Raw genomic sequence first — 15,045 nt, forward strand, 5'->3', positions numbered from 1 at the left:
ACAGAGATAGACAGAGAGGTAGATAGATAAATAAATAGATATAAGAGATCGAAGCATAAAGAATTTCTAGCACAAAGAAGGCCCTAGATGGGCCTATGTTGGGATCAAGTACAAGGTACTGGTGTATTATTACAGAGAAAATCCTTTTAAAAATTAGAATTATTTGAGTGAAATGGAGTCTATGAGACAGCCTTTCCATCAGTGTCAGACTGGCCCACCGGGAAACCAGGAAAAGTCCCAGTGGGCCCAGGTGTCAGTGGGCCTTCATGCTGCTAGACATTTGGCCTATTTCATGGTCATTCTCTATTTCAATGAGAACTAAGTGGCTCAATAGATGGAATAATAGATTACACTATGTAAAGAAAAGAGACTAGAGGTTGAGGGAGGAGTATAATAGTAGTGCAAGTGGGCCCCTGGTCTAAGATTACATGGTGGGCCCATGGTCTAAGGTTTTTGGGTGGGCCCATGGTGTCCCAGTCCGACACTGCTTTCCATAATTTATATCTTTCTGGATAATGGGTTTCCGGATAATGGATTCCATATCTGTATGTATGTTTTCTTAGGTAACCAAATAGTGCATGCTTGCTGGACCAAATATACAGTATGAAGTACAGGTACCACGATATCACCCATTCCGATTAGAAGAAAGGAGGTTCCAGCTAAATATTCGGAAGGGATTTTTTACATTGAGAGCTGTGATGATGTGTCATACTGGCTGATACATTAGATAGACTTAAGAAGGGGTTGGATGGCTTTTTAGCAAATGAGGGAATACAGGATTCTGGAAGATAGCTCACAGTACAAGTTGATCCAGGGATTAGTCCGATTGCCATCTTGGAGTCTGGAAGGAATTTTTTTGCTTTGTTTTCCGAAGTCGTCCGAAGTTTCCTCGTTAGGCAACTTTGGGCTACTTCGGAAAACAAAGCGATCCGAGTGCCATCCAGCCGGTGATTTCGATTCTAGCCAGCGGGGAGGCAGTTTGGGGAGATTAGTCGCCCAAAGAAGAAGCGATTTATTGCTGGGCGACTAATCTCCCCCAGTAGCTGTGTGTGCCCCTGCCCTAAAGGTATGAAGATCCAAATTAGGGAAAGATCCATTATCTGCAAAATCCGAGGTCCCAAGCATTCTGGATAACAGGTACCAAACCTGTATTAATTAAATAATATAAATCTAATACTAAAGGCTCTTGCAAGTACGAAACTGTTGGGTATGTGCCCCACATATAATGGCTGGTCAATTAACAGGATTAAAGTGTGCTGACTCAAGACACTTTTGCATAAAATGAAAGGTAGCTGACAATTACAGCAGAACCCCCATTTTACGTTTTTCAGGGGACCAGAAAAAAATGGTTTAAAATCCATGAAAATGTAAAATCAGGGAAATGTATTATGCATGATATACAGAAGGGACCACAAATAAACAATGTAAAATGAGGGGAAACTTAAATTCAGGGGAGTTAAAATTGAGGTTCTACTGTATGTAAATTCCAGAGCTGCCATTCCTTTGTCATAATGCATGTTTTATGCAATACACCAGTGCTGGTCTTCTTGCATTGAGATGAAAAACAGTCCTGATTACATTGTAGGATTTCTCTCTTTAGGGAATATTTACTAAGTAAAGTAAAAATTTGGTGTATTTTTACCAAAAACTAAAATTCTGAATTAAGTTTGCATAGACAGACATTCTTGAGTCGAAATTTCGCCACTGCAAAACTTCAAGGGGGTTATTTATTAAAGTCTGATTTTTTTTTATGTTCAGCGTTTTAAAGTGGAAAAAAAATTTATTAAACATAAATGCTGATAAAAGTCAGAATAAAAAAGCACTCCATCTCAATTCTGCCGTGGTCATGTAGAAGTCAATGGCAGATGTCCCTTTTACAAATAGAAGATATCATGATTTGTGCTGGGTTTCATTCGAGAATCAGAAAAAATGGTGGTTTTTGGTGATAATCCGGAAAAAATTATATGATTCAGATTTTTTCACGATTTTATAAAGTCTATGCCCGCACTAGATTTTTTTCAAGTTAGTCTTACAATTGGAAGATATCATGATCTGTGCTGGGTTCATACGAGAATCAGAAAAAACTAATTATTGGGGACCTCTGACTTAAGGTATGAAGATCCAAATTAAAGAAATATCCCTTACCTGGAAAACCCCAGGTCCCAAGCATTCTGGATATCTAAAATACTGATACAATTTTTAGTTTCTTTTACATATTAAGCGGAAAACATTCACTTTAGTTACACACCATTGTCACTGTTTTAATAAGTGTGTCTGGCTCAGACACAAACATTTACATTTTCAAATTACACAAGCATAAAGAAGTCATCTCAAAACACTTAACAATCCCACAAGTAATAAGTAATCTGGACTTTTAGACATAAGACTTCAATTGTGGATGAGTGCGTAAAGCCAATATTTGCAATGACAGACATTCTTATATAGCACTGCATTGTACCCTTTAGTCCCAAAAGATGAATTCTGGGCCAAGTAAGCATAAAAAACAATAATGAGCTGTAATCCAATCCTTTAAATTGTGCTGCAGTATATTTTAACCCTTTCACGAAACTGATACTCTCTTCTGTAGTTCTAATCCCTCAAAAACTCAAAAGCAGCATACACTTAAAAAAAAAGCAGCATACACTTTAAAAAAGGAAGGTGTTACTGCCAGCCACTCCTATATTGTCAATGCCCTTATCAAAAGACACAAAACAAAAAAGATAAAGAAATAATTCATGTTATACAGGTATTGGACCTATTATCAGGGATCATCGGGACCTGGAGCTTTCCGGATAACGGGTCTTTCCGTAATTTGGATCTTCATACCTTTAGACTACTAGAAAATCGTATAAACATTAAATAAACCCAATAGGCTGGTTCTTATTCCAATAAGGATTAATTATATCTTAGTTGGGATCAAGTACAAGCAACTGTTTTCTTACTACAGAGAAAAAAGGAAATAATTTTTAAAAATTTTGGATTATTTGATTATAATGGAGTCTATGGGAGATGACCTTTCCGTAATTCGGAACTTTCTGGATAATGGATTTCTGGATAACGGATCCCATACCTGTACACCATGATGTGTTTCAATATGGGCTTATTAAATGCTATTTATTTATTTTTTTACAAAATCAGCATTAACGTAGAGAGGATTATTAGCTTCAAGGAATTGGCTATTTGTCAAAGGTGTAATTTAAATGTTGTCATATTAATGCTGTGTGTTTAACTCCTGAGTATATAGTAATTACATCTGTCACAGAAACCCTTACATTTGGGGAGGAAATTGTAAATCAACTGTGATTTTAGTGCACTGCTTCAAATGTTAAAATGCAAGATCACTTCAAGGAGCCCTTGTATCACAGTGGGGAAGCCAGTGGCACGACATACATTTATTGCATATAATAGCAGACTGCCTCTCTCTCTGAACCTGAAAATCAGATTCAATTAGCACATATATGCGATGGAGGTATTTGTATCTGTGTGTGTATCATGCCCGATCGTTAGTACTGTCTCAAGACATTCATGGTTAATGCTTGAAATAGGGATGCACCGAATCCAGGATTTGGCCTTATTCAGCAGGATTCGGATTCGGCCATATCCTTCTGTCCGGCCAAACCAAATCCGAATCCTAATTTCCATGCAGATGGATGCAGACACTGCACGCTGCGTCTACATCCGACAGTTGTGTCACATCGGATCAACGCGACTTCACCTGACATTTCTATCTCTTACCTGATTTCCGTCGCATGCGATTTGTTGCAGGTGTTTTGTCGCAGCTGGTCGAATCGCAACGAAAACATCCGTGTAGTCCTACCCAAAAACGGATGGTCTCGGAAAGACTTTTTTTCCTCATTGAAAAATATCGACTGTTGGGTGTAAACGCAAGAACTAAAGACTTATCTGATCCGACTTTACATTCTAGCCTAGGTGCATCAGATTTTGCAGATTCCTACAAAAGCCTGTGCTGTTGCGCTGTATAGTGTGGTGTTTCACAGAGGATGAGATAAAATCTGACCCACAAAATCTGATGAAAAACGTTTGTGTAGTTCTACCCTAAGTTTTACCATGCCCACGATGTAACAACGCAAGAGCAGTTTCTTACAAGCTTGTCTTTGTGTGCTGTGACCATGAAAAGTCTATAAATACCCTGTGATACCGTTGTTCAGTATTCTGACACTTGGTAAATTGAGAATCCACGCAGCTCAAGTCAAATAAACTTTAGCTTTTTACCTCAAGTGGCCTATGTGAATTTCCATGACACCACTCAAACATATATTTAGGGGCCGATTCACTAACTTCGAGTGAAGGATTCGAAGTTAAAAAACTTCGAATTTCGAAGTTTTTTTTGGGCGACTTCGACCTTCGAATCGAAGGATTCGAACTAAAAATCGTTCGACTATTCGACCATTCGATAGTCGAAGTACTGTCTCTTTAAAAAAAACTTCGACCCCCTAGTTCGTCATCTAAAAGCTACCGAACTCAAGGTCCCCATAGGCTTGGCTAACTTTTTTTGATCGAAGGATATTCCTTCGATCGTTGGATCAAAATCCTTCGAATCGTTCGATTCGAAGGATTTTATCGTTCGATCAAAGGAATTATCCTTTGATCGTTCGATCGAACTATCTGTGCTAAATCCTTCAACTTCGATATTCGAATTAATTAATTAACCCTCGATATTCGACCCTTAGTGAATCGGCCCCATAATGTCCAAACTATTCTGTTTTCTGCAGGACAGTCCCAATTTTGACTTCTCAACTCACATACCCAGATTTTTATTATATTTAAAGTCTAGAATTTCTCTTTGATGTACTGCACTAATGCCAGAAAAAGATACAACGTTTTTAAAACAATTAAAATAAGAGGCTGTTGGCAGAGAGCCGAGAACACTCAGCACCTGCATAATAAGCAAAAGACACAATGGTAACTATTTAAGATAAGCAGGTCTCTTTGAGGAACTGAGACTTAAAGGGCAATTTCACCTTCCTTAGTGATTATACTGTTATAATACACAAAAGCTTTGAATATCTTGTAAATTATATCCTTATCATTCTGATGTCATTTGTCACATGACTCACTGAAATTTGTGTATTATGATAAATAAAGTACCCCCAGTTGTAAAATATGAGGATATTAGAAGTTACCTCTGAGTTACATGACCTGTATTAAAACACTCGGTCTTCAGCCTCGTGTTTTTATATGGTCATGAAACTCCTCGGTAACTTATAATATCCTTATATTTTACAGAGGGGGTACTTTATTCACTATATAACACAAAACATTGCCCTAAACCCCAGAAATGTGTTTAAACTTTCATAACCTGCCACCCCTTAGGGGGTGTGGCCTAAAACTGGTATAGTCATGCCATATGCAGCAGATCTTTTTGTCCCTCTTTCCATTTTTTAGAAGTTGGGAGGTATGCAATGTGAGAATGGACACATAATTAGAAAAAAGTTTTATGTATGTGTGTGTGTGTATATATATATATATAAAGGTTTTCCAGCAGGACCTCCAATAAAACCCACCTTCCAGAAGTGCCGTCTGTTTTTTGGATTTTTGGTGTATATACAGTGGGGACACTGTCTGACAGAGCACCTGTGTTGTGAGGGGAGAGCGGTGAGTTGTTTGCGGTCCCCTTTTTTTCCTTTTTTCTATCGAACTGATATACACATACATATACATGGAGTTTTGTTTATCATTGGCTAAACTTTCAAAGTAGCAACTTCCTTTTAATATATAACATGCCTTATGGAAACAGTAGTATTTCAGCAGTGACATTAAGTTTATTGGATTAACAGAAAGTATGCAATATTCATCATAAAATTAGACAGGTGCATAAATTTGGACACCCCAACAGAGATATTACATCAATACTTAGTTGAGCCTCCTTTTGCAAATGTAACAGTCTCTAGACGCCTCCTATAGCCTTTGATGAGTGTCTGGATACTGGATGGCGATATTTTTGACCATTCATCCATACAAAATCTCTCCAGTTCAGTTAAATGTGATGGCTGCTGAGCATGGACAGCCTGCTTCAAATCATCCCATAGATTTTCGATGATATTCAAGTCGGGGGTTGTGACGGCCATTCCAGAATATTGTACTTCTCCCTCTGCATAAATGCCTTTGTAGATTTCGATGTGTGTTGAGGGTCATTGTCTTGTTGGAATATCCAACCCCTGCGCAACTTCACCTTTGTGACTGATGCTTGAACATTATGTAGTAGCAAGTAGTCAGCATAACGATTGTCGGATTCTATGAAGGCATTGCACACCACTTCAATGGCCATTTTCCATTGGAATCATCATAGGTAGAAGAATTTTGAAACAGCACCACCGTATTTTTCTTATTTCTTAAAAGCCTTTAGTCGTGCATAGGGGCATCACAGCAACGTTTCAGGACTTGCGGCCTTTTATCAAGCTTGATAAAAGGCCGCAAGGCCTGAAACATTGCTGTGATGCCCCTATGCACAATTAAAGGCTTTTAAGAAATAAAAGAAATACGGTGGTGCTGTTTTAAAATTCTTCTACCTATGGTGCTTGAACATTATCCAAAAGAATTTGTTGATATTGGGTTGAATTCATCTGACCCTTGACTTTAACATGGGCCTCAGTCTCTGAACTAGCCACCCAGCCCCACAGTATGATGGAACCTCCATAAAATGGATTTACATTGATTAGCATTTGATTTTTGCATATATTAGTTATTGTGGTGGTTCCCTGGATGCTCCGTCTCTGACATCCTATGTAGAATCAATATTTTATGAAGTATGGGAAGCACTCACAACAGCAGGTTCACTGCAAATAGGCTTTTATTGTGCTTCCACATTTGATGGAACCTCCACCAAATTTGACAGTAGGTAAAAGGTTTTTTTCTTGGAATTCGGTGTTCTTCTTCCACCACCGCAAAGCGCTTTTTGTTATGACAAAATAACTAAAAGAACTTTGTCCCAAAATGACTGTGGCTTGTCTAAATGAGCTTTTGCATAAAACAAGCGACTGTTTATGACGTGAGTGCAGAAAGGGCTTTTTTCTCCTGCCATACAGATGTTCTTTGAGCAAATTGCGCTGAGTTGTAGAACAATGTACAGATACACCATCTGCAGCAAGATGTTCTTGCAGGTCTTTGGAGGTGATCTTTGGGTTGTCTTTAACCATTCACAATCCTCCACATATGCCACTCCTGTATTTTTCTTCGCCTACCAGATCTGGGTTTTACAGCAACTGTGCCTGTGGCCTTTTTGTAGCCTTCCCCTAAACCATGATACTAAACAATCTTTGTTTTCAGATCTTCTGAGAGTTGCTTTGAGGATCCCATGCTGTCACTCTTCAGAGGAGAGTCAACCAGAAGCACAGCTTGCAATTGGCCACCTTAAATACCTTTTGTCATGATTGGACACACCTGCCTATGAAGTTCAAGGCTTAACAAGCTAATCCAACCAATTTAGTGTTGCCAGTAATCAATATTGAGCAGTTACATGCATTTAAATTAGCAAAATGACACGGGTACCCAAATTTTTGCACAGCCAGTTTTTCACATTTGATTTAATTTCATACAACTGAATACTGCTTCGCTAAAAATCTTTCTTCAGAAAAAAACCCAGTACTCAGATGTTCCTGGGAAATTAAAGCCATATCACTGTTACCTTTTTTGTTGAAAGTGGAGTAAATTATTATGCAGGCTGAGAGGTGTTCCCAAACATTTTCATATGACTGTATATAGTGTAATAAATTAAATTTAAAAAAACCTTTTGCACAAGACCTGTTGAGTGCTTTACTTCACTGGACTATTATATGTCATTATAATTATATTATATATAGGGGGCCCATTTACTTAGTTCGAGTGAAGGAATAGAGGAAAAATATTTTGAATATTTTTTTTGGCTACTTCGACCATCGAATGGGCTACTTCGACTATGACCTTCGACTTCGAATCGAACGATTCAAAGTAAAAATCGTTCGACTATTCGACCATTCGATAGTCGAAGTACTGTCTCTTTAAAAATTCTTCGCCCCCCTAGTTCGCCACCTAAAACCTACCGAGGCCAATGTTAGCCTATGGGGAAGGTCCCCATAGGCTTCCTAACAATTTTCTGATCGAAGGAATATCCTTCGATCGATGGATTAAAATCCTTCGATTATTCCTTCGATTGTTCGATCATAGGAATAGAGCAAAATCCTTTGACTTCGATATTCGAAGTCAAAGGATTTTACTTTGACAGTTGAATATCGAGGGTTAATTAACCGTCAATATTTGACCCTAGGTAAATCTGCCCCATAATGTTTGAATGGAAAGTAAATTACAAATCACTACACAGGTACTATAAAAATATCTTAAAGGGGTGGTTCACCTTTGAGGTAAATCTCCTAACAACTTTGCAATCGGTATTCATTATTCTCCACATCATACTAAAAGTTAATTTAAAGGTGAACACCCCCTTTAGTTAAACAACTAAATCTACAATGACAATGTCTCTATGACAAATGTAATCAACAAAGTATACTGTAGGGTATCACAGATTTGTGCAACAGAGCTGCCCTTTGGAAACTCAAAGGCCGATGCAAGTGCAAAGTTTGAATTATATTGGAGATGGCCTTCCAGTAATGTGGAACTTTCTGTATACAGGTGTGGGACCTGTTATCCAGAATGCTCGGGACCTGGGGTTTTCCGGATAACGGATCTTTCTGTAATTTGGGTCTTCATGCCTTAAGTCTACTATAAATTCATTTAAACATTAAATAACCCCAATAGGCTGGTTTTGCTTCCAATAAGGATTAATTATATCTTAGTTGGGATCAAGTACAAGCTACTGTTTTATTATTACAGAGAAAAAGGAAATCATTTTTAAAAATTTCGATTATTTGGATAAAATGGAGTCTATGGGATTCCGTAAATCGGAGCTTTCTGGATATCGGGTTTCCGTATAAGGGATCCTATACCTGTAATGGGTTTCCAGATAAGGGATCCCATAACTGCAGAGGACTAATTATAAAGGCAGAATAAGTTTATGGTGAACGCAGTGCTCTAAGGAAAGTTGTACACACAGATTAGATTTATGGGCACTTTTATGGCTTATATAATATATTTTAACAAATGAAGTTGCAGTCTAAAAACACAGCATCAGCTGATTGGCAGCCAATGTTCTTATTATTATTTTTTTTTTTATAAACCATCCAAACGTCCAAGCTCATGGCAGTTGTAGAAAATGGCTAAAGTCCATTACCACTTACATAAAAATAAAATATTAGAAATAGAGGATTTTTTTTACAATGGGAAGATGTCAACATGGCACTAAGGTGAATGCCACAATAAAGCTTATCAGTTATTGTTTCAAAATGACAAACCACAAAAAAAAAAAATCAATTAGTCTTGAGTAAATAAACATTACAACTAGCTGTTAATACATTTAGGAATCTCTAACCTGGCCTCGGGGCCTGTCTAAATCTCCATTTTTCCCAGCCCTTTTTCAGAGCCTGGGGCTCTTTTTTTCTTCTCTCTCTTTTACATTTTCCGGCACTTAGTGACCATTATAATTTGACTGCATTCCTGGGCATCTGACCTGTTTTAAACAAAACAAAAAAGCAAGCTTTTCGATCATTTAAATCTTTTGCCGGCACTTGGCTTATGATCAGCAAAGCTAGACTAGAGAATCATTTAGCGGTCTTACAACTGCACTGCTGAGGAAGGATTCTAGAAAAAACCTGAATAATTACACTGGTTCCCAGCAGTGAGACTAATTTAGAGACTCACATTGGACTTGACACTAAATTGGTTATTTATTTCTATATTATGAGTGATCGATAATTTAATCTGTACTAAAAACAATCTGATTGAAACATATCAAATAAAACATATTAATAGGTAATGTCAGAGAAGCAGAAGGAATATGGTGAATGATTGGACCAACAATAGTTTTACTGCCATTGTGTTATATTGTACAGGTATGGGATCCGTTATCCAAAAAAAAAAATCCGTTATCCAGAAGGTTCCGAATTATGGAAAGGCAGCCTTCCATAGACTCAATTTTATCCAAATAATCCATATTTTAAAAAATGATTTCCTTTTTCTCTGTAATAATAAAACAGAACCTTGTACTTGATCCAAACTAAGATATAATTAATCCTTATTGGAAACAAAACCAGCCTATTGGGTTTATTTAATGTTTACATGATTTTCTAGTAGACCAGTAACATAAAAAAAAATTTGTTAATAAACTACGAAAAAAAACACCAACACATATTAAACTTTAAAATTGCAAAGTCTTTATTTAGAAATAACTTACCGAAAGTCCACTTGCGCTCCTCTTCAGAAAAGATGATAGGGCTATGATCCATCGCGTGGCGCTCCATTTCTCCTCCCTGTAAGGAAGGCAGGGAGGAGAAATCGAGCGCCGCACGATGGATCACACGATCGCCTTTTCTGAAATGGATGTCAATAAATCTGAGTATTTGTGTGACTACAAAGAAAAGCAAATCAGGGGGATGCAGTGGATGTGATTTACTTAGACTTTGCTAAAGCATTTGATACAGTGCCACACAGAAGGTTACTGGTTAAATTAAGGAATGTTGGCCTGGAACATAGTATTTGTACCTGGATAGAGAACTGGCTAAAAGATAAACTACAAAGAGTGGTGTTAATGGAACATTTTCTAATTGGACCAGTGTTGTTAGTGGAGTATTGCAGGGCTCTGTACTAGGTCCCTTGCTTTTCAACTTGTTTATTAATGACCTGGAGGTGGGCATTGAACGTACTGTTTCTATTTTTGCAGATGATACTAAATTGTGCAGAACTATAGGTTCCATGCAGGATGCTGCCACTTTGCACAGTGATTTGTCTAAGTTGGGAAACTGGGCAGCAAACTGGAAAATGAGGTTCAAAGTTGATAAATGCAAGGTTATGCACTTTGGCAAAAATAATATAAATGCAAGTTATACACTAAATGGCAGTGTGTTGGGAGTTTCCTTAACTGAGAAGGATCTAGGGGTCTTTGTAGATAACACGTTGTCTAATTCTGGGCAGTGTCATTCTGTGGCTACTAAAGCAAATAAAGTCCTGTCTTGTATAAAAAAGGGCATTAACTGAAGGGTTGAAAACATAATTATGCCTCTTTATAGGTCCCTGGTAAGGCCTCATCTGGAGTATGCAGTGCAGTTTTGGACTCCAGTCCTTAAGAGGGATATAAATGAGCTGGAGAGAGTGCAGAGACTAAGTGCAACTAAACTGGTAAGAGGGAGGGAAGAGTTAAATTATGAGGGTAGACTGACAAGGTTGGGGTTGTTTTCTCTGGAAAAAAGGCGCTTGCGAGGGGACATGATTACACTTTACAAGTATATTAGAGGACATTATAGACAAATAGCAGGGGACCTTTTTACCCATAAAGTGGATCACCGTACCAGAGGCCTCCCCTTTAGACTAGAAGAAAAGAACTTTCATTTGAAGCAACCTAGGGGGTTCTTCACAGTCAGGACAGTGAGGTTGTGGAATGCACTGCTGGGTGATGTTGTGATGGCTGATTCAGTTAATGACTTTAAGAATGGCTTGGATGATTTCTTGGACAGTCATAATATCAAAGGCTTTTGTGATACTAAACTCTATAGTTAGTATAGATATGGGTATATATATAATTTATGTGAAGGTATGGAGGGGTGTGCGTATGGATGCTGGGTTTCGATTTGGATGGGTTGAACTTGATGGATCTTGTCTTTTTTCAACCCGATCTAACTATGTAACTATGTATCAACAGTCTGAGACATTAGGGAAGAGAACAGAAAGGGAAAAACACTGCTTTCAATAGCAATACATATACAAATAACAATAACCATAGAAAAAATTTAATGAAAGTATATTGCAAAGTTGCTTAGAATTATGTTTTCATTATTTGGGCAAAAAATATTTTTTTGGGGTTAAAGCACAGAATAAATCTAACCAACTTTTCAAATGAAGTTGTTTCCAATACAGTCTTTATCTCCAACCTGTTATATTGTCACTGGGGACAGTGGCTTTAGCAACTTAATAGTTAAAGACTGTCCAACTATATTTTCTTTATTAATAATCAATGAATTCATCTTTCGGTCTATCATGTAAGTCACTGCCTAGTTCTCGCAGCTACTGTTCTAGTATCCAGATAGTAATATAAATGCCATTCAAGAGACACATTTTGATGCAAAAACCATATATTAAAACATAAGAATTTACCAAACATTAAAACTTTCTTTTAAAGGTAAACTTGACCTTTAAGCTTTCACAAATAATTAAGCATCATCTCCTGGCATGGATTACAAAGAATATAGGATCTGAAAATAGGTAGACATTTTCCCTTGATAGGCAACTTTCTTACTTCAAAAATATGAAACCAAACATGAGGAGAAAAAAAAAAAGTTAAATGTTTTCTTCAAATTAAGGATTTCATCTCAAACTTGGCCAGAATGCCAAAAGAAATGCAATATCCCTTGCGAGCTCTAGGCTACAGCTGCAGGAAAGAGTTATAATGAAGGGGCTGTCCCTGCTGCTTCACAACCACCATCTGACTTTGCACCACAGTTACTGTGTCGATCCCACGCAAAATTAGTTTTTTCTCTTTAGAGACTACAGAAACATGCCTGACAGACTGGACTGTGCTCTGCAAAGTTTTACGAGAAAGGCTGGCTTGATAGGGAAAACTCACACAACAAATGAATGTGATTTTTAAGAGGCACATTTATCAAGGGTCGAATATCGAATTTATGTTCGTTTTTTTTGAAAACTCCCATAAACTCGAAATTCGACCAATCGAAATGTATTAAGAAAATCACATTTTTAAAAGTCAGATTAATAGAATCGACCCGAAAACTCAAATCGAATTTAAAAAAAGCTATTTGAGTTTTTTCTCCAAAAAAAAAAAAAACTTGAATGTCAGGAAGGCTGCAAACAACTCCAAATTGCTCCCTCAACGTCTGCCATTGACTTAAACAGCGATTCGGCATGTTTTCGGTGGCGAATAGTCGAAATCGAGTTCTTAAAAAGTATGATAAATCTCAAAAATTTAATTTTTTTTAAAAAACTCAAATCGAATTTGAATAACTGCCTAGTTGAATTTGACAGTTTTGACCATAAAAACCTCAAATTTAAATGTCAAATTCTCAATTCGACCCTTGATATATCTGTCCCTAAATGTACTGGTTTGGTGTACATTAAATTTTACTTCTAAGACCTTAGGCGATGAATTGCAACAATGCAGTTAGCCATGTAAACCAATAATCTATTAGCACTTATTGCCTTAAAAATTGTTTCCAGCAGCGGAGGTAATAGCTAACAAAGTACGCAGTCCAGATGGGGATACAATAGTACAGTATTTTTCTAGGAAAAGTCTCAAATTGAGTGCTCTGGCCACTTGTTGCGGCACTCGCTCATAATACACACGTGTGCCCAAAATGGCCACCTGCAGCAGAAGTTCCCTCCTTGTGTGGGGGCCAGAGCACCTAATGGGGGTAGTTCTAGAAATAAAAAAGTATTTCCCCCATCTGAAGTGCAGGGAAACTATTTTTTCCAATCAGATTAAAGGTATGGAATCCATTATCAGGTAATCTGTTATCCAGAAAGCTATGCATTACAGGAAGGCATCTCCCACAGACTCCATATTAATCAAATAATTCACATACAGGTATGGGACCTGTTAGCCAGATTGCTCGGGACCTGGGGCTTTCTGGATAATGGATCTTTCTATAATTCAGATCTTCCTACCTTAAGTCTACTAGAAAATCATGTAAAAATTAAATAAACCCAATAGGCTGGTTCTACATCCAATATGGATTAATGATATTTTAGTTGGGATCAAGTACAAGCTACTGTTTTATTATTAGAGAGAAAAAGGAAATTTGGATAAAATGGAGTCTATGGGAGACTGTCTTTCATAATTCAGAGCTGGATAATTGGTCTGCAGATCCCAGCTCCAAATTATGGAAAGGCTATCTCCCATAGACTCAATTTTATTCAAATTACTTGAATTTTTACAAATTATTTCTTTTTTTCTCTGTAATAATAAAACAGTACCTTGTAATTGACCCTAACTAAGATATAATTAATCCTTATTAGAGGCAAAGCATCCCTCTTGGGTTTATTTAATTGTTAAATAATTTTTTTAGTATACTTAAGATATGAAGATCTAAATTACTGAAAGACTCCTAATCCAGAAAACCCCAGGCCTTCAGCATTCTGAATAACAGGTCCCACACCTGTACTACAAAACTGAAAACAAAAAATCTGATTCGTTTCTAAGGGTAATTGCACTGGTGAAATTTAGCATGTACAGGTATGGGATTGCTTTGACATGTTTTTTTATTTACGAGATGAAATTAATAAAAGTTACTGATTAATAATTTGTAATAAGTCACAATGATTTGTATGAATTTAGTTTAAAAAGTTGCTAGCTGATAGCTGGATGGAAGTATGGCAGATATAATTTAATTATTATTTTTTTGATCCCAACTAAGATCTGATTGCCGGTAATCCTTACAGGAAAACAATCCCATTGGATTTATTTAATGTGTTTAAACGATTTTCTAATCAACAAAGTATGGTGATCCAAATTACGGAAAGACCCTTTATGTGGAAAAGCCGAGGTCCTGAGCATTATGCATGACAGATCCCTATGTATTTTACACAGTTAAGCACGTCAGTTTTCCTAAAACGCATAATATCAGCAACCAATATGATTAAATAACTATGTAATACAGTACAGTCCAACTAAATGACAGTCTTCAATCTAGAAGAATTGGTCAATATGTGAGAACAGGTATGGGACCTGTTATCCAGAATGCTCAGGACCTGAGGTTTTCCTGATAATTGATCCTTCTGTAATTTGAATCTTAATACCTTAAATATACTAAATAGTGATGGGCGAATTTATTCGCCAGACACGAATTCGCTGCAAAATTTGCTGGCGTCAGAATATATTTGACGAAGGCGACAATTCTGAAGCTCGGGAAAATTCAGACGCCGCCGACAATTCTGATGCCCATTAAAGTCAATGGGTGCCTAGAATTGTCGCCAGGCACGAATTCGCTGTGA

The 15,045-nt window shown here is 37.2% G+C and overlaps 1 pseudogene; it reads right to left on the reverse strand.

Annotated features, from left to right (window-relative positions):
* Positions 1 to 6,289, reverse strand: part of LOC108697188 — a 107,269-nt pseudogene extending 100,980 nt beyond the window's left edge.
* Positions 6,290 to 15,045: the final 8,756 nt, after the last annotated feature.

This window comes from Xenopus laevis, chromosome 7S (assembly GCF_017654675.1).
Source record: "Xenopus laevis strain J_2021 chromosome 7S, Xenopus_laevis_v10.1, whole genome shotgun sequence".
NCBI classification, from domain to species: Eukaryota; Metazoa; Chordata; class Amphibia; order Anura; family Pipidae; genus Xenopus; species Xenopus laevis.